This window comes from Onychomys torridus, chromosome 15 (genome assembly GCF_903995425.1).
Source record: "Onychomys torridus chromosome 15, mOncTor1.1, whole genome shotgun sequence".
Taxonomy (NCBI): domain Eukaryota; kingdom Metazoa; phylum Chordata; class Mammalia; order Rodentia; family Cricetidae; genus Onychomys; species Onychomys torridus.
The window spans coordinates 22808356-22827463 of record NC_050457.1 but is presented as its reverse complement, the minus strand read 5'-3'; the positions used below and the strand labels follow the sequence as shown (position 1 = coordinate 22827463).

Genomic DNA, 19108 nt, shown 5'->3' with positions numbered 1-19108 from the left:
GCATGGCGGTGATACTGTTAAGGATACTGCCTGCCTTGCTGGGTTGATGTGGGGGACTAAATGAGATGCAAAAGATGTGAAGTATTTAGCACATTGCCTTGCCCATAATAAGCTCTCAACAGATAATAACTATATATAGCTGTACACACACACGGTGGCTTAGCAGGAGCATGTGTGAAAAAGACTTATGGTTTTAATAGACTCCAAGTTCCAAATGAGCCAACGATCTGATGTGGTCTCCCAAAATAACTGATAGGGACTTCAGCTGTCTTTAAAGCGCCATGGTAGGCTGAATAAATGAAGTGACAAATTTTGCCAGACCCTCCCCCCCATGTTGGGTCCCAGTGGGAAACCCCCATTCTGCTCCCACTGTCCCTCATTTAGAGCACATCTTATGCCCTGAAACGGACCTAAGACAAGAGCTTCTCCAGCCTTGCCCATGAAGGACTAGGCTCGTCCAGCATGGAGAGAAACACTTAAGGGCATCCCGTCACAGCACCTGTTTCAGATATTTTTAGGACTGCCGCATGGGAGAGAAATTAGTGTCCAATGTCCAGCCAACTGATATTTAAAAACAAAAAACAAAAGTCTTTCTCTATAGGAAATATCAGAGGCTTGGAAGAGGAGTCCGTTGAAAAAATAATGAAAGAATTGTTTCATTCTCCTCTGAACAGTGTAGTTCAGCCTGGAGCCTGCTCTTTTTCCTTTCCCTCTTCCTTCCTTCCTTCCTTCCTTCCTTCCTTCCTTCCTTTCTTTCTTTCTTCCTTCCTTCCTTTCTTTCTTTCTTTCCTTCCGTCCTTTCTTTCTTTCTTTCTTTCTTCCTTTCTTCTTTCTTTCTTTCTTTCTTTCCTTCCTTCCTTCCTTCTTTCTTTCTTTCCTTCCTTCTTTCTTTCTTTCTTCTTTCTTCTTCTTTCTTTCTTTCTTCCTTCCTTTCTTTTCTTTCTTTCCTTCCTTTCTTTCCTTCCTTCCTTCTTTCTTTCTTTCTTTCTTCCTTTCTTCTTTCTTTCTTTCTTTCTTTTTATTTATTTATTTATTTATTTATTTCCTCCTTTCTTTCCTTCCTTCCTTCCTTCTCTCTCTCTCTCTCTCCCTCTCTCTCCCTTTAACCATTTGATCATTATTATGGGTAAGGAGCTCTCTCTCTGAAAACAATCCAACAAACAAAAGCCTTCGCAGAGAGTTTGACCGTCAGCCCATTTTCAGAAGAAGAAAGTTGGGGTAAGTGGGGGTTACTTCAGTAAGTACCTCTCTCTGAGGGACACTGGAACTCTGCTCACTCTCCTCCAGGTTCAGCCCTGCCCAGTGATGGGCTATGAGGGCCTCTTGTCCTCGGTTAGCAATCTCCTCAAAGCCATGAACACGCAGGCGCCTTTGCATATGCGTCCCCACCTCCCTGACTGTTGAAGTGGCCTGTACACTTAGACTGAAAACTCCTTCTTAGAGGACAGTAAAGGAGGCTCTGGGTGGAGAGCCGGGCCAGCCAGCGGCTGCACGCAGAGCAGCAAAGGCGGCTCAAGCTTCTGTGTGCGCGGTGTCCCGACCCCGCCTCAAGTTCTCATCTGTGCGCTAGCCCGGAACTGTAATTGTTTTAAGTAGGATATATATAATTTTTTTTCTTAAAGAATCAAAATCAAGGAATTTGTATTCTGGTCACAGTGTAGGGTCTTGATGGAACAGGCTCTGATTTCCTCTCACCTGATCACTGAATTCAGATGAGAGAGAAGAAGAAAAAAAGGAATCCCATTCACAATGCAAATAATAGAGAAAGGCAGAAATCATTCTGCCTTATAATCAAAGCCAGAAAGCTGTTGTAACCCTGCTCCATTTCCAAGGACTCGCCCACAGGCAGACACTCTGCCCTGGAATGAAAATCTGTGCGGCAGGAGGCTGCTTCTGCTAAAAACCTCCTTCCTGAACGTCCAAAGTCACGAGCGAAGTGGACCGACAGCAGCTGCCTAATTGGAGCACTTTGTTCTGATCACATACTGGTTTAAGAATTAAAAGAGCCAGGCGGGAGGGGTGGTGGTGCATGCCTTTAATCCCCGCACTGGGTCGGGAGGCAGAGCCAGGCGGATCTCTGTGAGTTCGAGGCCAGCCAGGTCTACAGAGCGAGATCCAGGACAGGCACCAAAACTACATAGAGAAACCCTGTCTCGAAAAAACAAAACAAAAGAATAAAAAGAGCCTCAGTCAGCACTGCTCAGATACTGAGGCATTAGGATGATGACTACTTGGTCAACAGTCATGAGGGATGGGAATTAGAGTGGATATTTATGTTTTATAAACACTATGAACTTCTCGAGGAAAATCTAAATGCATAGCTGATGGGGCTGAGTTCTTACAGCATTGTTTGAAAAGTACCTCAGGGCCTGCACCCCCACAAAGCGTTATTTGCCAGCACACTTCAAAGGATCCCACAGTGATTTTCAATTATATTTATTATTAGCTCCACCATCAGCCAGCTGATTATATAAAGGCAGTAACTGGGAATGCTCAGGGACCGGCATCAAGTTTCAAAGTCACACGTGGTTCTCGTGGAAGGTCACAGACTTTGGGACGATATTCATCACACTTTGTTTTACGTTGTTTCAACTTTACCTGTGGGTTCTCCCATCTCAGACATAGCCATCTTCACCCAAAGGTTAAAAAAAAAATTACACAAAAATATTCTAGGCATTTTTATTTTAAAAACATTTCAAGAGGTGGCTGAAGACACGGCTCAGAGAACTTAATGCTCTTGCAGAGGACTTGGGTTTGTTTCCCAGAAGTCACATGACAGCTCGGGAATCATCTGTAACATCAGTTCCAGGAGATCCAACACTGTCTTCTTACTTTCTTGGGCACCAGCCACGGTACATATACACACATGCAAGCAAATACTCATAGACATAAAATAAAAATCCTTTAACACAAAATAAAATGTCTCACATTCACACTGCCAATAGCTTTGTTATCTCTTGGATTTTCATCTTTGATTTTTAGAACTGATTTTAGTATATTGATAGATTATCTCTAGTATTATATAAAATTACACTGTCGTGAATTTCAATGAGACTGGTTAACATTGATGTAGTAAAACACACAAAAACAATCTGGTGATTATAGGTCAAGAATATCATCCTGGCTGGGTGGTGGTGGTGGTGGATGCCTTTAATACCAGCACTGGGGAGGCAGAGGCAGGCTGATCTCTGTGAGTTCGAGGTCAGCCTGGTCTACAGAGAGAGTTCTAGGACAGCCAGGGTTACACAGAGAGATTCTGTCTCAAAAAAAAAAAAGACAATCACCCAACTCTTTCCTAAGAAAGTCAGGTCAGATCAGTGAATCAGTAGGTACCACTCTTTCCAAAATTTCAAATGACTTCTAAGTAGCATCTCCAATTTTCTCTGAAGCCCGTCCCTTGATCACCAGGCCTCACACAGAAGCATCATAGCATTGCTGTGAGTCAGCTCCCAAGAAGGGCAGGGTTTCCTCTAAGAAGAGGATGTTCCTTATCCCAACAGCTACATCCACAAAGGCTCTAGAATGCAAAGCAACATGACTTTATTCATAGGATGGATGCATTGAGAAGACACACTGGAGAGCAGCAGGCAGAAGGGGAAGGCCTGAGACACATGGGACAAGGGAGATCTGTGCTGGTACCCACCCAGAGCAAGACCCATCATCAGCCATTGGCATCTGCCTCTTTGCAGTCTCTAAGCAGAAAGGGAAGAGCGGACAGTCTCGTGCAGGGGCCTTTCATAGTCCTACAGTGATCTACAGTCACGGCCAAAGTTTTTATCACTGGATGAGATCCAGCAACCACTCGGAAACTTCGCCATGGGGCAGTAGCTGAGTTTTACAGGCTAGTTACAAATATCAGGCTGTGGAATAATTATCCACGGTTTAGAGCTAGTTGGGTATATTTAAAACACAAGTAATGTGTTTATTTTTCCCTTGTCCCCAAACAAATGATAGAGACAGCTCCAAGATTAAGGGCCCCTCTCCTCTCTAAAGTAGCTGCCACCAACCATAGTTTTATAGAAAAATCAGACCTGCGGATGCACTGGAAATTTGTACTACAGATGGTTTGTGGGGGCCCAATTTTCCCTTGGCCTCTTTACAACATTGGAATGAGGCTTCAGCTCCTCTGATTTAGGTCTCGGAACTTCATTGGTCACTAACTGCTGAAATAGAACATTTTGAACATTCTCAGTCCGGAGACAGTAAGGGCAAGGTCTCGGCCTGCAGAGAATATAGGCCAAAACTGGGATAGGAAGTTAGGCAGCAGACAGTTCATGGCACTTCCTAAAACAGAGGACGTGTGTAGAGTGTGCATCTCCTTTTTACATGTCATTACGACAACTTTGTTTGCCATAGGTATCTGCGGGCTGAGTGGAGAGAGCGATGCCTGCCTACCAGTGAAGATGCAGAGACTCCGGCTAGGCCGAAGCCCGTCTTTCTCCATCACTGATGGAACCCCAGCAGAACCACACAGGGAAACAAATCTCTCCTGCTCTTTGCTCCCCACTGTCACTGGTGTTGCTGGTGAGGGGCAAGGGCTTCAGTTACCATGAAAGCAAGAACCAAAGACAAGGTTAGGTGAAGATTCTACCAGCTCAAGCCATGTCTGACCTAATAGAAATGTGCTTTGGTAAAGACCCATCAAGAGTCTACAGTAATGTCTGACCTAATAGAAATGTGCTTTGGAAAAGACCCATCAAGAGTCTACAGTAATGTCTGACCTAATAGAAATGTGCTTTTGAAGAGACCTATCAAGAGTCTATCCACAGGCTTCCAGCCTTCACTTCACAATCAAAACCAAACCCACTGTGACCTTCAAAAGCAAAAGTCCTTTAAATTGAGTTCTGTCCAACAGGCCCAACACAACCTCTGCTATGGTTGGGATATTGATGTCCCTCATTTATAAAGGCTCGTTTATTAAAAGGCTTGGTCTCTGGGTGCTACTGGAGGTGACAGTGAGATCATGGCCAACAGGAAGGACTTTAGGTCACTGAGTATGACTTTGAAGGGAATTATGAAACCCCAACATCTTTCTTGTACTCAAGGCCATAAGATGAGCACTTCTGATCCACCATTCGTCCACCACAGCCTAAAATCCACCTCTGTCCTGATATGCTATTTTGCCACAGGCCCAAAGCAACGGACCAACTAAATATGGACTAGAGCCCTCAAAACTGTGGGCCAAAATCAACCCTTTTTCTTTGTAAGTCAATTATCTCCAAGTGTTTCATGAAAGTAACTGAAAGCTAAATAAGTCAGTTGCTATACAGTCCAAAATCTGATAGAAAACTACATAAAGTCTGAATGAGATGTTTCCAAAGATTAGCAGTGGTTTAATATTAGCGGCTCACTGAGCTCTCTAAATAAGAGATAAAATGTAAAAATGTTTATTACTAATTGCAACACGAATTCTGTCTCTTAAGTTGTCCTGGATAAGAGATATTTCCTGGGAAACCTTTCTTTTTATTATTTTTTAACTTTTTTTTTTTTTGAGCTGAGGATCGAACCCAGGGCCTTGTGCTTGCTAGGCAAGTGCTCTACCACTGAGCTAAACCCCCAACCCTTAACTTTCTTTTATTCATTCTTTGTGTCTTTCACACCATGCATCTCCATCCCATTCGTTTCCCCATGCCTTCGTATCCACCCTCTGCCCTTGCAACCTCCCCACAAAAATAAAATAAAAAAGAGGAAAAAGGAAGCATCAGTCTCATCACAGAAGCTGTAATGTGGCACAGTGAGACACGAAGTACTCTTTTATCCATGTCTCTTTACTTGCAAGTGTTCATTGCAGAGAGTCATTGGTCAGGTTCAGGGCCTCTGGTTTCTGCTACACTATCGATGCTGGGCCTTCACTAGGACATCCTGTTGTTGCCCTGTGTCATGGAGATCCTGCAGCTTTGGATCTGCAGGACTGGCCCCTTCACATGCTCCCGCAGATGGGGTGGATGTTGGGGTGAGCCAGCTCATAACCCTTGTTCTGGGCCTGGGTAGTTGCAGGGTTGGTCAGCCTGCCAGCTCTTCCCTGTCCTGGCCATTAGAGTGAGATCTCCAACATTACCCTGGCTAGTTCATCCCTTGCAGAGATGATCAGGAGGCAGGGCCAGTTCTCTTGCTGGTGAGGGCCAGGGATAGCTCTCCCACTCTCAAGGCCAGCTCTCCTACCTCCTACCACCTGGAGGGGTGGGGGATGCCCCTGCCCACACCACCCTTTGACCGATGAGGGCGGGGCCAGATCTCCCACACTCACCTTCTGGGGCTGGTTCACCTGCTTCCCCCCCCCCCCCCCCCCCCCCCCCCCCCCCCGTCAACAGGGTCAGCTCTATTGTGCAGCCCAGGTGAGGTGTAGGACCCTCTCTCCTGAGTGCTTCAGCTGGTGAGGGGCAGGACAAGTTCTGCCTGGTGTTGTAGCCACTGAGGGGGCGGGGCCAACTCTGTACAGCCCTGTCCTCTCAGCCTTCAGTGGTATCGGGAGCCATGAACATCAACACAGACTCTGGCTGATTCAGAGCCATGAACCCAGACATGGGCCGCAGCAGCAGCCCAGGCCCAAACATCACCATGGCCCTGGGTGGCAATCAAGCCACCTATGTTAGCCCACTCCTCACCACTTTTACCTCTTCAGATATGCCTCTGTCTGCAGGACATGAACCCTTCTCTCTCTCTCTCTCTCTCTCTCTCTCTCTCTCTCTCTCTCTCTCTCCCTCCCTCTCTCCCCCTGCCATAGCATACCATACATTTGCTCACCATAATAGTGCTCATCTGCTGAGTGCTGCACGGCATCAAGGCAGCCCATGCTTTCCCCTCCAAGCCCAGGGCAGACCACAGCTGGCCTGCACGTGTGTCTCCTTGTTCCTCTCAGTCCATCACAGGCGCTGGGCAGACAGAGGGAAACATATCTAAGCCCTCATTGGTCTTGAAAAGAAAACCTGAAGGCACTTTTCTTATGGAAATACACACCATATTTTGTCTTTACATTGTTTAATTTCAACTGTTTCAGCTTCCAAAGTCAAGCACTTGCAGGCAGAGTCAGTGTGAGTCGTTTGATGCTATAGTTGACTGTGGCCTAAAAGCTTTGCTGGGGAATGTAGCCTAATTCACCACTAATGTGGATCCAATAGCTTCTGCGCAGTGAATGGGAAAAGAGTTGGGTTTTTGGTTTGGGTTTTTGGCATTTTTCTTTTTTTTTTTTTTTTTTTTTTAGCTGCATACAAAGGCTTAAATCATGTCTGATGTGAAATGCATTCACGTTCCTGTGCCTAACTCCAAAGCCATGGAATTTCTCATTTTCTCCAAGTTCAGGTAAGCTCTGCCTCATGTGGGTTGCCAACTCCATTTTCTCCCTGCAGGAGAAAAGGTGAAGAATTCTGCAGGACTCTAAAGAGCTTAAGGAAAGAGTCTTCTGGCCACCTAGAGGAAGTGGAAATTCCATCCCGATTCCAGCGTGCTGATGCATGCAGTACTCCCAACTTTTGACAACCTTGTGTGGCATTTTCTGCATAGAGAGCCACATGACTCTTCCATACCAAGGAAATTTTCAGCCTAGAAAGAATGTACAGAGATATAAAAACAGAGCCACCCCTGAGGAGTTCAGCTGTTCCGAGAGGGGAGATATGTGCTGGCCATGCTATGCTGTACCTAAGAGCAATAAGCCTTTGCACTAATCTCTGAGGTTCTGCTCAATTGAGAACTGGTACCCTAAAAATCTTTCTTCCCTCCCACAAGAATAAGAATATGGAGTATGAGAGTCTTCGACATCACTATCAGTACCTTGGCCTAGTAGCTCATTCCCTGCCAGCTGGACTCTCTGGTCTCTTCCATGGCATCAAACAGAGGGTGGCTGTCCTTTGGATATCTTTAACACTTGTTTTTCAGGCCGATATTCCTAAGGGAAGATGAAAAATTAATAAGCTTTCCTAAGTGTAAATGGAGAGACCACAAGGAGACACAATGTGAGACCACAGGGAGACACAATGGGACACCTGCTAGCAAATCTTGCTGAGAGGAATTGTTGGGCCTGGTGAGCATCATTGCCAAGGGTGCCCAATTCCAATACCGCATATTAGTAGCTTGAGAGCTTCCCTGAGGCTCATCTGTCAGGCTTATCCCTCACATGATTTTCTTTTTAATGAGGAAGAGCAAGCTGGAAAATGCCACAGTGCTATGAGATTCGTGATCCCCTAAGAACTGCATGCTCATCGAATGTATGGGAGATCTATAATGAAGTGAGTTCGTAGTTTATTGTTAATGCACAAAACACGTGTAGATTTATAAAAATCACTCACATTTCCAAGTGCTTCCAGATTCACTGGGCAATACCTACAGCAAGTTTGATCTGGTTACAGATTTCCATCTGCCAATTCTGCCCATTTCTATCCCATTCTGCCAATCACCACTTGTACCCAGCATCCTCATGGTCATCAGAACTGATGTGATTGCTGAAGGCTGGCATTCTCATCAGCTTTCCATTGCTGTGATAAACCATGACCAAAAGCAACTTGGGGAGGAGAGGGTTTATTTGGCTTACACTTCCATATCACAGTCCATCACTCAGGGAATTCGAGGCAGGAACTGAAGCAGAAGCCGTGGAGGAATGCTGCTCGCTGGCTTGCTCCCCATTGTTTGCTCAGTTTGCTTCCTTGTACTACCAAGGACCACCTGCCAAGGGGTGGTACAACCCCTCAGTGGGCGAGGCCCTCCCATAGCAATCATTAATCAAGAAAATTTCTCCCATAGACTTGCCTATAAACCAATCTGATGGAGGCGTTTTCTCTCCCCAGATGACTCCTACCCTGTGTCACGCTGTCAGAAAACTATCAGCACATCTAATGTGGCTTTGATTGCAGTTTGCTAGATTTTTCCTACTTGCCAACCTCCAGGTTAAAATGCAGAGACCCAACACCATCATCAGACAGCATGATCCAGCTGTAACTACCTTTGCACAACAGCTGGTCTTTGAATCTGTGTCACCCCCAGCACAGGTAAGTTGGCTGTCTGTGATCATTAGTTCCCAATACATGCTATTGATTATAGGAGGCAGATGGGAGTGCTGAAACACTTTAATATGGGGTGGGATTTCCTCTTGATTTATGATGTTACATCATTTCTCTGTAGTCTGTTTGGGCCAGCTCACTTAACCTTTGCATGATTTTGTCTTGGAAGGCAATTCCCAATTTTGAAAATTATATATATCAGGCAAACAGCCACCATTGGACCTCCATAGTGAGATCTTTCCCCAAAGTCCTTGAACAAGCCAAGGAAACTTGTTGTTAGCAATTAAAGATAACCAATGGGGATTTTGGAGAGCCTACTCTCTCGGGATTGGGAGAAAGAAGGCTGCACATTGCAGGTCAGACTCTTGGGTGGCTGAGGCTGTCATGATGACTAGAGCATGAGTGTGCGGGGTGAGAGCAGCAGAATTAGGCCCAAGGGTACACCAAACTACAATCAGGCCCCAGCCAAGGCCCCATGGGAGCTCCAGAACTTGACCGGCCTTGCCGAGTTGTCCCCAGGTGGAGTGAGGGCCCAGGGCAAAGGCTGCTGGTAGCATCCAACAGGGACTCCAGCAGCTGTCTTCAGGGCCAGGGGCTCAGCTGTGAGCTGTTGACAATTAACATTCCAGCAGCTCTGCAGTCAAGAATGCTGAGTCCTCAGGGTATGGAGAGCGGCAATGACTGCTGGGAGCTGATCACGTGTGCTCTCCTTGGTCAAGGTCCCCTCCTTCTGTCTAATCAGAAGTCCAACCCTTTTCACTCTGGCTGAGAATATGACCAAGTGACTGCTGGGCCAGGATACAACCTCCTCTTAAAAATGTGAGACTATCCATGAAGGACTGCTTTTAAGGGTGGCTGAGTTTTTGCATTCGAAGTGTAACTGGATTTACCAAATGCTGCTGTTACAAAAGACATCCCAGGGCACACTATAGTATAAGGCCAGTGCACACTCATGCACATGGTGTCCTTCACAGAAGTTTTCTCTGGGGAGCAGCAGCTTCCACTGGGGCCAAGCCTGCCTTTCTCCAGAAGTGGCTTACAGCCTAGACCTTGGGAAGTTACCACTCTTGACTGACCATTAATTGTCAAACTAGCACTAGAAAACTTAACTTTTCTTCTTTTTAAACTATTGAATAATCACATTTTCTTGCCATAGACATGAGAGCATAGTGGGTTTGGAGACAGCCTAAAGCTGGGACACATTCCAGTCTGGCTTTCTATTCTATAAGGTCTGTGGCCCCAAAGTAAATAAATCACACTCTCTGTACCCCAGTTTTCTCAACTTGTGAGGTGTCTGGTGTTCACAGCCTTGTGCACTGGAATGAGTCCTGTCACAGAAAGCTACAGCTAGAAGTGAGCATTGCACTCACCTTGGTATGTTCTCTGATCACCTAGCATCCTACAGATGTCGAAGGACTAGCCAACAATGGCCCAGATGGAGAAGGACAGAACCAGAGCCAGCATCCAGCCTTCTTGCCTCATGAGCCTGCATCTGATCCTCACCCTGAGTGCATGCTCACGATGCTACACGGTGGGATTGTGTGTGTGTGCTGCTCAGTCCCACAGAGCCCTTTTGAACGCTCATAATGTTTGCCAGTGCATTGAGCCTGGGCGCTGAAAGTGAAGTACTCTTCAGGTCTGAAGGGCTATTGTTAAAAAATTGTTACCTAAGTCATTATGCTAAAAACCTACCTTGGGATCCAGGAGAGAGGAGGAGAGGGGGAGTTCCTTGTGTGTTGCTAATGCAATTACTGAACATGCACATCCATCCGGGTGTGCGGCTGTCACCAAGAGGCTGGAGGAGGTGGGGAAGAAACAGAGCCTTTTAAAAAGCAAATTACTATGCCATGTACTTTATATTATTTCCTGACCCGCTTCTTTAATCAGTCTAAATGGAGAGCTCTTGTAATTCCCTGGAATCAGTGGATGCACTCTTGGCTTGCTCAAGTGCTGCAGGGCATGTGGTTCCTCTACCCTTTGTAGGTATTCATTTCCAAAATTTCATTACCAACCCACATGTGAATCATTCCCTCCCATACAATCCACTTAAAACACCCACCAGGAGAGAACCCAGAAAAGGCGGAGCCTGTCCATTTGCTGTGTTACAGACTCACCAAAGCACCACAGGAGAGGAGGGCCCGATAGGGTCCCCTTATAAAGCCAACAGAAGCTATGGAAACATGTGATCCTTAGCCACCAGCCTGCTCAGGAGGTACCGTCAGACTTGCTGTATGCTTCATGTGGAGTCTGGGAAATCAGAGAGACAGGACAGTTGGTGAGGATGTTCACAGCATGAACATGGGAGAAGTTCCTTTACAAGATGATGAAAATCAAAACTGGAGCTTATCGAAAAGCATCCCAGGGGCCATGTGCAAGCACCTCTGATCGGTACAGCAGAGCTGGGACTGGAGAAGTCAGTCAATGTGCAAGAGCACTTGCTGTACAAGCCTGATGTCCTGGTTAGTTTTGACATACCTGGAAAGAGGAAACCTCAGTTGAAAACTTGCCTCCATCAGATCGGCCTGTAGGTATGTCTGTGTGTGTTTTCTTAATTGCCGGTTGATGGAGGATGGCCCAGGCCACTGTGCCAAGTGGGCCTGAGCTGTATAGGTAGCTGAGCAAGGCAGGGGAAGCAAGCCAGGAGGTAGCCTTTCTCCATAGTTATTGCTTCCAGCGCCAGCCTTGGCTTCCCTTGATGATGGATGATACACTGTAAGATAAACCATCCTTCCTTGGGTTGCTTTTAGGTTTTATCACAGCAACTGAACTAGAACACCTGAGGACCTGCGTTCAGATCCCGGAACACCCTTGAAAAGCTGTGTCTGTGAGTTCCTGTGACCCCAGCAGAAACAGGAGGACTGATGAGGCTTGCTGAACACCAGCCTACTAGCCTAGCTCCAGGTTCAGTGAGACACTCTGCCTCAAGAGGACAAGGCAGAGAGTGACCAAGCAGGACGCCTGACATCCTCTTCTGACCTCCTCACACATGCACAGGTACATGCAGAGGTGCATGTACCCCTCCCCAACATATATCACAACACCCATTCTCTCTCCCAAAGAATACACACACACACACACACAGAGAGAGAGAGAGAGAGAGAGAGAGAGAGAGAGAGAGAGAGAGAGAGAGAAAATAAAATGGAAAGCGGGATCTAGCTTTTTTCTTGCTATCAAACCCACAGACACACCTAAAGCTTAGGCTTCCTATTGTTGTGAAGAGACATGACCATAGCTGTAGATGTATCCTGCTTATTAAATAAGAAACACAGAGCCAGTTGCAGAGTTAAAAACCACGAGGTCAGAGCCAAAGCGGAAAACCTTACCCTTCACTGCTTCTGCGGTTCTTCCTCTCCGCAAGAGACCTACTTCTGTGCGTCCTGTCTATTTAAAGACTTTCTGTTCTCCTCCCTCATTGGTTGTAACCCAGCCACGTGACCTCCTCGTCACTGCCTGTTTGTACAGACCTCCAGGTCTTCTATGGTTGGTATTGAAATTAAAGGCGTGTGTCTGCTATGCTGGCTATGTCCTTGAACACACAGAGATCCGCCTAGCTCTGCCTCCCAAGTGCTGGGATTAAGGGCGTGCCCCACTACTGCTCGGCTTCTGCTCTGGCTTGCTCTGACCTCAAGGCAACTTTATTGACATACAAATAAAATCACATTTCAATACAAATAAAATATCACTATACATAGCAAACCTTACAAAGGAAAACATTTAACAAGGTGGCTTACAGTTACAGAGGTTCAGTTTATTATCATGATGGTGGGACACGCGGCACACAGGTAGACGTGGTGCTGGAGCTGAGAGTCCTACATCTTGATCCACAGGCCACAGGAAGTGAGCTGAGACACTGGGCATGGCTTCAGCATATATGAGACCTCAAAGCCCGCCCCCACAGTGACACACTTCCTCCAACCAGGCCACACCCACTCCAACAAAGCCACACCTCCTAATACTCCTAATAGTGCCACTCCCTATGAGATTATGGCAGCCAATACATTCCAACCACCACAGTCTCAGATGAGTCTAAATCCGGTCAAGTTGATAATCAAGATGGAACATCACACGTGCACATCCCAACCCAAGAATTATAAGAAGCCCACAGTTATCAGAAACCTGCTTGCCCTCCACCCTGCCAATCCTGCCTTCCTCAGAAAAAACTTCTAGACTCCAAACTTCCTCACAATACACAACTAGTCACTAACTCCAAAAGAAAGAACAGACAAGTGGGTATGCTTTCCAGCAGAGTTAGCCCCGTTTCAAGTTGTTTTCCAAGAAGCCCCAATCAGTGGCTTTCAATTACACCCACTGGTGACTCCTAACAGTAAGGAAAATTAGGAACACATGAACATCTAGAGAGGAGAAAATGGGGTTTGGGCAGACAGGCCACCAAAGGCCTGTGACACACTTTGCCTCTTAGAAGTATGCTGCCTCTAAGTCCTTGATGACCTTCTTCTAGACCTTAGGTTCTGTGACAGTAAAGAGTCAGCCCCAGCCCCACCCAGTACCCAGTGCACTTAGAGAAATATAGAGTAACCATCCAAGTCAGAATTGCTACTTCAGTCTGGCCCCCAAGCCCCACTATGTTTTGAGACATGTACAAAGGGGTCAGTGGTTTAGCTGGGACAGGAGCTGAAAAGCTGGGTTCAAGGCTAAACAGTGACTGTCCCAAATACCTTTCACCCAGAACTCTCAGCAACGATCCACCAATGACTGTAGAAAAGCAGAAGAAAATGGAAGAGTATCACGCCAATCTGTTTAATCCCAAACGACGTGAACCAAGAACAAACAGGGAGGTCCCGTAGGAGTGGGATTTGGAGGGGTCCGGAGGATAGGGGCCATTGGTTGCAGGGACAGGAAAGTCTCAGGAATCCCAGGCATCTGGCTTATGGGGTGAGAAGATGGAGATGGCTCCGTTGTAACTAACAAGGGAAAGAGAGATGGAAAGAGAATTTCCCCAGAACCAGAACAGGGCCGCCAAGAATGGGGAAAAACTTAAATACAGCCAACAGATCACTGAAAGTCGTTTTTACCTTCATGTGATGGGTAACCTGCATTCTTGGTAGAATTGTTTCTCTTCCAAACTGAGCAGCCAGAAGAGAAGAAGGCAGGAGAGCAAGCCATCCAAAAAGAGAGCTTGTCTAGAGTTCCCACTGAAGTGGGGGCAGGGGTGTTGTCCTAGCAGACACCTGGGGAAACAAAAGTCAATGTGAGACTCCTAAATAGGGCTTTAAAAAATTCTGAGGACCTCAGGGTTCCCCCATTGTGCTGTAAGTCTATATTTAAGACCTCCTCTCTCCTTCAATAAATGACATTTGACATTCAAAAAGAAAAAAAAGAAAGAAAAAAAGAAGAGGGGGTCAAGAACATGATGGGGAAACCCACAGAGACAGCTGACTGGTGCCAGTTGGAGCTCACTGACTCTGGACTGACAGCTCAGGAACCTACATGGGACTGAACTAGGCCTGCTGAATGTGGGTGACAGCTATGTGACTCGATCTGTTTGTGGGGTCCCTGGCAGCAGGACCAGGACTTATCCCAGATGCATGAACTGGCTTTTTGGAACCCATTCCCTGTGGTGGGATACCTTGCTCAGCCTTGATACAATGGAGAGGGGCTAGGCTCTCCTTCAACTTGGTATGCCAGACTTTGTTGTCTACCATGGGAGGCCTTCCCCACTCTGAAGAGTGGATGGGGGTAGAGTGGGAGGGAGATGAGGAGGTGGGAGAAAGGGAGGGAGGGGGAACTGGGGTTGGTATGTAAAATGAAAAAAATTTAATAAATAAACATATTTAATAAAAACAATTCTGAGGACCTCAAGTTTCTCCTCTTTTCTCTTTCTGGTTTTAACTATCGGAGCCAATGTTCTTTCTTCCTCCATTTCTTCTCCCCATCCACCCTGTTTAAGTACCTCAAAGCTGCAGAGAACAGCTGCATCTAGGATATACTGTGAAGCTGATCTAATCCTGACATTACACAAAGTTAAAGACAGGCCAAAACGTTTGGAAACATTAGAGATCTGAATTGTTCAGCTGAAGACTGACGGTCAGGGGCCACAGCACAGCCCCGAGCTCTCTCTGGATTACCTGCACAACTCAGTTCTCCAGATGTCATTTTGCTAATGGTTATTTTTGCCAGCATTTTCCCATCTAATTATTGTTTTAGGAAGTTTTTGAAAGAAGCACACATTTGATTCATGCAGTGGAACGTAGCATTAGCCCTTGCCCCAATTATGAGTCAGAAATTCATATGGGGATGTTTAAGACAAATTTTTATTAGTTTTTGAAAACAGGGAAGATTCAAAAATCTTGAGTCCTAAGAGATCTATAGTAAGCTTTGAGAAGATGTTTTAGAAACAACAGTATGTAGCTCATCTTCTTTGTCTATTACCAATCCCCCACCTCTCCCTCACCAAAATCTTGCTTTTATGAAAATGTTTTGGTAATATGCTGTTGTCTGTTTTTTCCCAAAATTAAATTACAGCCTGATGGGCTTGCCTTATTAAGAATTTTCAAAGCACTGACAAAACTTAGTGACATTGGAAATAAAATATACCAACCCTGATAAAATAACAAAGTAGGAAACAAGCAAAATACCCAGAATGCCAAACTCCACTCTTCCCAGTATCTACAACTTTAGATACTGGAATGGATTTATAATCCATTCCTACAACAATGTCTGTGTCTTCAAGAATTCTTTCCTGGTTTGCTGTTGGTTCCTTTCTGTTTTCTTAGAATTTATGGGTTGCATGTTGTTGCAATGAAGCAGTTCCTGGCTTCTTCTGCCTTAAGCTCACCATGAGTTAGCCTTGTTTCCACTGAAGAACCTTAAACACTTAAGGATATAAACTGTCCCCACCTCATTAATTTTATAATGAGTAAAGTATTGTTGCTAACATATTGAGACATCTAGGCAGCTTTTTATCTGTTTAGGAATTGTGGTTTAGGCCTTGCACCCCTTCATTACCCAGTCAAACTTCCAGAGCTTGGGAATTTGGGGAGAAGCATCCCTCCAGGCCATCTGTGTGTTTGCCAGGCTATGTAGCCCACACCTGTCAGAGCTGGAGGGAAGCCCAGAGGTTTGAAGATCTGTTTAGTACTCTGAGATCTCTGCTCTGACTCTCTGATGTTCCTCTGGATATTGCTGAACATGTGTTCTCTATTTCCCGAATCCCATCATCTCATGAACTTTCTAAGCCAATAATCCCTGTCTACCGATGTAACATTTCACTTAATAGGTGAGTTTATGAGACAGAAACAGTGTGTCAGGAATTTTGGTTGACATTTCCCAACACATTTTAAAAACACTTCAAGGTTGTAGTCTAAACATGGCCAGAGACTTTTCCATAGACACATACCCTGTAACCCTAGAAGCCAGCTCTGTTCTGCACTCATGAGCCAGGTCCAACATCCAGCCAGGGAGTATTCCCACATGACTCCTGGGCTAATGGAAAATGACATTCCAATCAATACCACTGTCAACATTTCCACTCTCTCATTGTTTAAGGGCTCATTTTCAAAACATAGGTATAAGCAGTAGCCCCCTGTGCACTCCTACTGAAGACACAGGCATGATTGTCAGCAAGAGCATCACTTCTTCAGAAAGCCCACTTTGTCGGATGGTGCTATCTTAATTCAAACCACACGCCCGTCCTTCTCTAAGGCAAAGCGCTCACCCTTATGTCTGCGGGCATGAAAAGCACACACTGCGTGGGCTAAACCTTACTGGCTTCTGAGCATATGCCAGCTTGGTCCTCTTCCGAATGCCAACCCAAAACTCCCAGGCCCTTCACAAAGGCTTCCTCTCTGCTGCTAGCCAGGCTTAAGTCTATGACAGAGATGTCAGCATCAAGCAGCCAATAGAAATCCAATAAAAATCCACTGTAATAGACAAGCAAAGCAAAAACAAAAAGCAAACAAACACACACACTCATGACCGTGTATTTTTAGTTATTTTACCTGGTCTTCTTTCTATAGGTTTACATCTCAATCCTGTAACACACTGCGTGTGAAAATTTAGTTTTTACTACACCTTTTTCCGCTTTGGGTTCTGAGTCCTCTGCCAGGGACCTCAGTTGCAGCCCTTAAAGGCTCTTATGAGTTTCTTCAATAGAAAGATATTTGATGTAGCCATATACCCCTAATTCTTTAAGTTCGACAAGCCAGAGCACTTTAGAAGTACCCTCAAGTAACCACGGTTTACTTGCTCACAAATGCTGTCTCCTATTGCTCTCCTGCAAAACATAATAGAGTCAGGAGGCTGGGAGTTTGTGTTTAATGAGGTAGTTGTTGCTTACTTGTGATTTCAATGACGGGAGTGAGCGAGGAGCATACAAATATTATTCTGCAGGGTTTTTGTTTGTTTGGCTTGGGTTTTGTTTGCTTGTTTGTGTTTGTGTTTGTTTTGCTAAGGAACTTTGATGATCATGTCTAACAGGCTCCGGGGTCCAGCTGCATGCATAGGCACCTCATCCTACCACTCCCCCGAGGATGTTTCTCTTCTCCAACCTCAAGCTCCTGAGTGGTGAGAATGGGCTGTGGTGAGAATGACCTGTTCAATGAGGCCTCCTCCTAGCCCCTGCTCCATGTTTTCAGACTCTGACCATGGCTGTCCATTACACAGTGTTTGTCTCCCAAGGCTCTCTCCATCCAGGGCCTAATTGCAAACCTCACAGAGCTGGGAACTGCCCTACTGGGCATTCCCATCGATAGTATGTACAGTGTGTTCACGCGCTTTGGAAAGCCCTGTTCATTTCATCTATACCTGAACTTCCTTTCAAAATACAAGAGTCTCCATGGGCTGGGGTACATACTGGGGGAAAACTTCACCCATTTTCCTATTTCTGCCTCAAGGCTGTTGACAAGTATATCCATTCTCATCACCATCAAAGCAGAACTCCAGCTACCATTAAAGGTACAAGACACTCTTTGTCATTTCCCACATATATTATGGGATAGATATTCTTACTTCTCTGCTTATTGTTTTAATTTATTAATTGAATTAATTAATGTTTTAATTTATTCAGGAACATGAGTAAGCCGCCCAAGACCACACAGTCTAAAATAGTCCAGGCAGGTATTCAAAGTCAGTTCCATCTACCCTGGAACACACTTTGATCTGGGGAGATAGGTCAGTGCTATGTCAGGAAGCATGGCAAGCTGGGTCTGGTGTGGCTCAGGCCTATATCCCAGCTACTCTAGAGGCCAAGGCAGGAGAGTTAAAAATTCAAGGCTAGTCTGGACTGCATCGAAAGTTCAAGGCCAACCTGAACAACATAGAAAGACCCTGTGTCAAAATAAAAAGTGTAAAGAGAAAGCTGGGGATATAGCAGCGCTTAAAGTATTCCATTGTTTTCTTAACCCAGAACTCCCAAAGTCTATATTACTCCAAACAAAAACATGGTCAGGCCAGTCATAACAGTATCCCAGTCCCTGGTACCAACTTCTGTCTTAGTTAGGGTTTCTATTGCTGTGAAGAGACATCATGACCACGGCAAGTCTTATAAAGTAAACATCTAGTTGGAGTGACTCACTTACGGTGTCTGAGGTTCAGTCTATTGTCACAGGGAGCATGGCGGCAGGCAGGCAGACATGGTGCTGGAGGAGTAGCTGGGAGTCCTCCATCTTGTAGGCAACAACAGGAAGTCTGCTGAGACAGTGGGTGGTATCCTGAGCATAGGACTCCTCAAAGCCCGCCCCCACAGTGACACACTTCCTCCAGCAAGGCCACGCCCACTCCAACAAAGCCTCATCTCCTAATAGTGCCACTCCCTATGAGCTTTTGGGGGTCAATTACATTCAAACTATCACATCTTCTGATGCTTTTCTGTCCCTTTTCGTCACAGGACCGTATCCCTCGATGGATCGAAGCTTTATTGTCTCACTAGACAATGCTTGCTGCAGCTGCCAGGGCTTGGCTGTCTGTCACCTTCCTGGCTACCCCAGGGCAAAGGAGGCTGGTCTCACACATCTCTTCATCAAAGCAGCTTCCTTTGCTCTCATCATTTTCCTGTCTAATTTTCTATCTCAGGATTATGGCTTGAGCAAACTCTCGGCTTCCTTTCCTACCTTAAAAGGTGTGTAGGTGAAGGCTATGTGGATTCCCAGGTGCTGGGCAGC

The 19108-nt window shown here is 45.8% G+C and overlaps 2 long non-coding RNA genes across 2 annotated transcripts; both read right to left on the bottom strand.

The window, feature by feature from the left end:
• Positions 1-7293: 7293 nt before the first annotated feature.
• LOC118596066 lies at positions 7294-11232 on the bottom strand. The gene is made up of 4 exons (XR_004946663.1): positions 11105-11232; positions 10683-10785; positions 7768-7882; positions 7294-7539 (listed from the first exon to the last, which is right to left on the bottom strand). It is a non-coding gene; the product is annotated as an uncharacterized LOC118596066 (long non-coding RNA).
• Positions 11233-13815: 2583 nt separating this feature from the next.
• Positions 13816-18584, bottom strand: LOC118596119. Its single transcript, XR_004946669.1, has 3 exons — positions 18527-18584; positions 14024-14179; positions 13816-13912 (listed from the first exon to the last, which is right to left on the bottom strand). It is a non-coding gene; the product is annotated as an uncharacterized LOC118596119 (long non-coding RNA).
• Between the last annotated feature and the right edge of the window lie 524 nt (positions 18585-19108).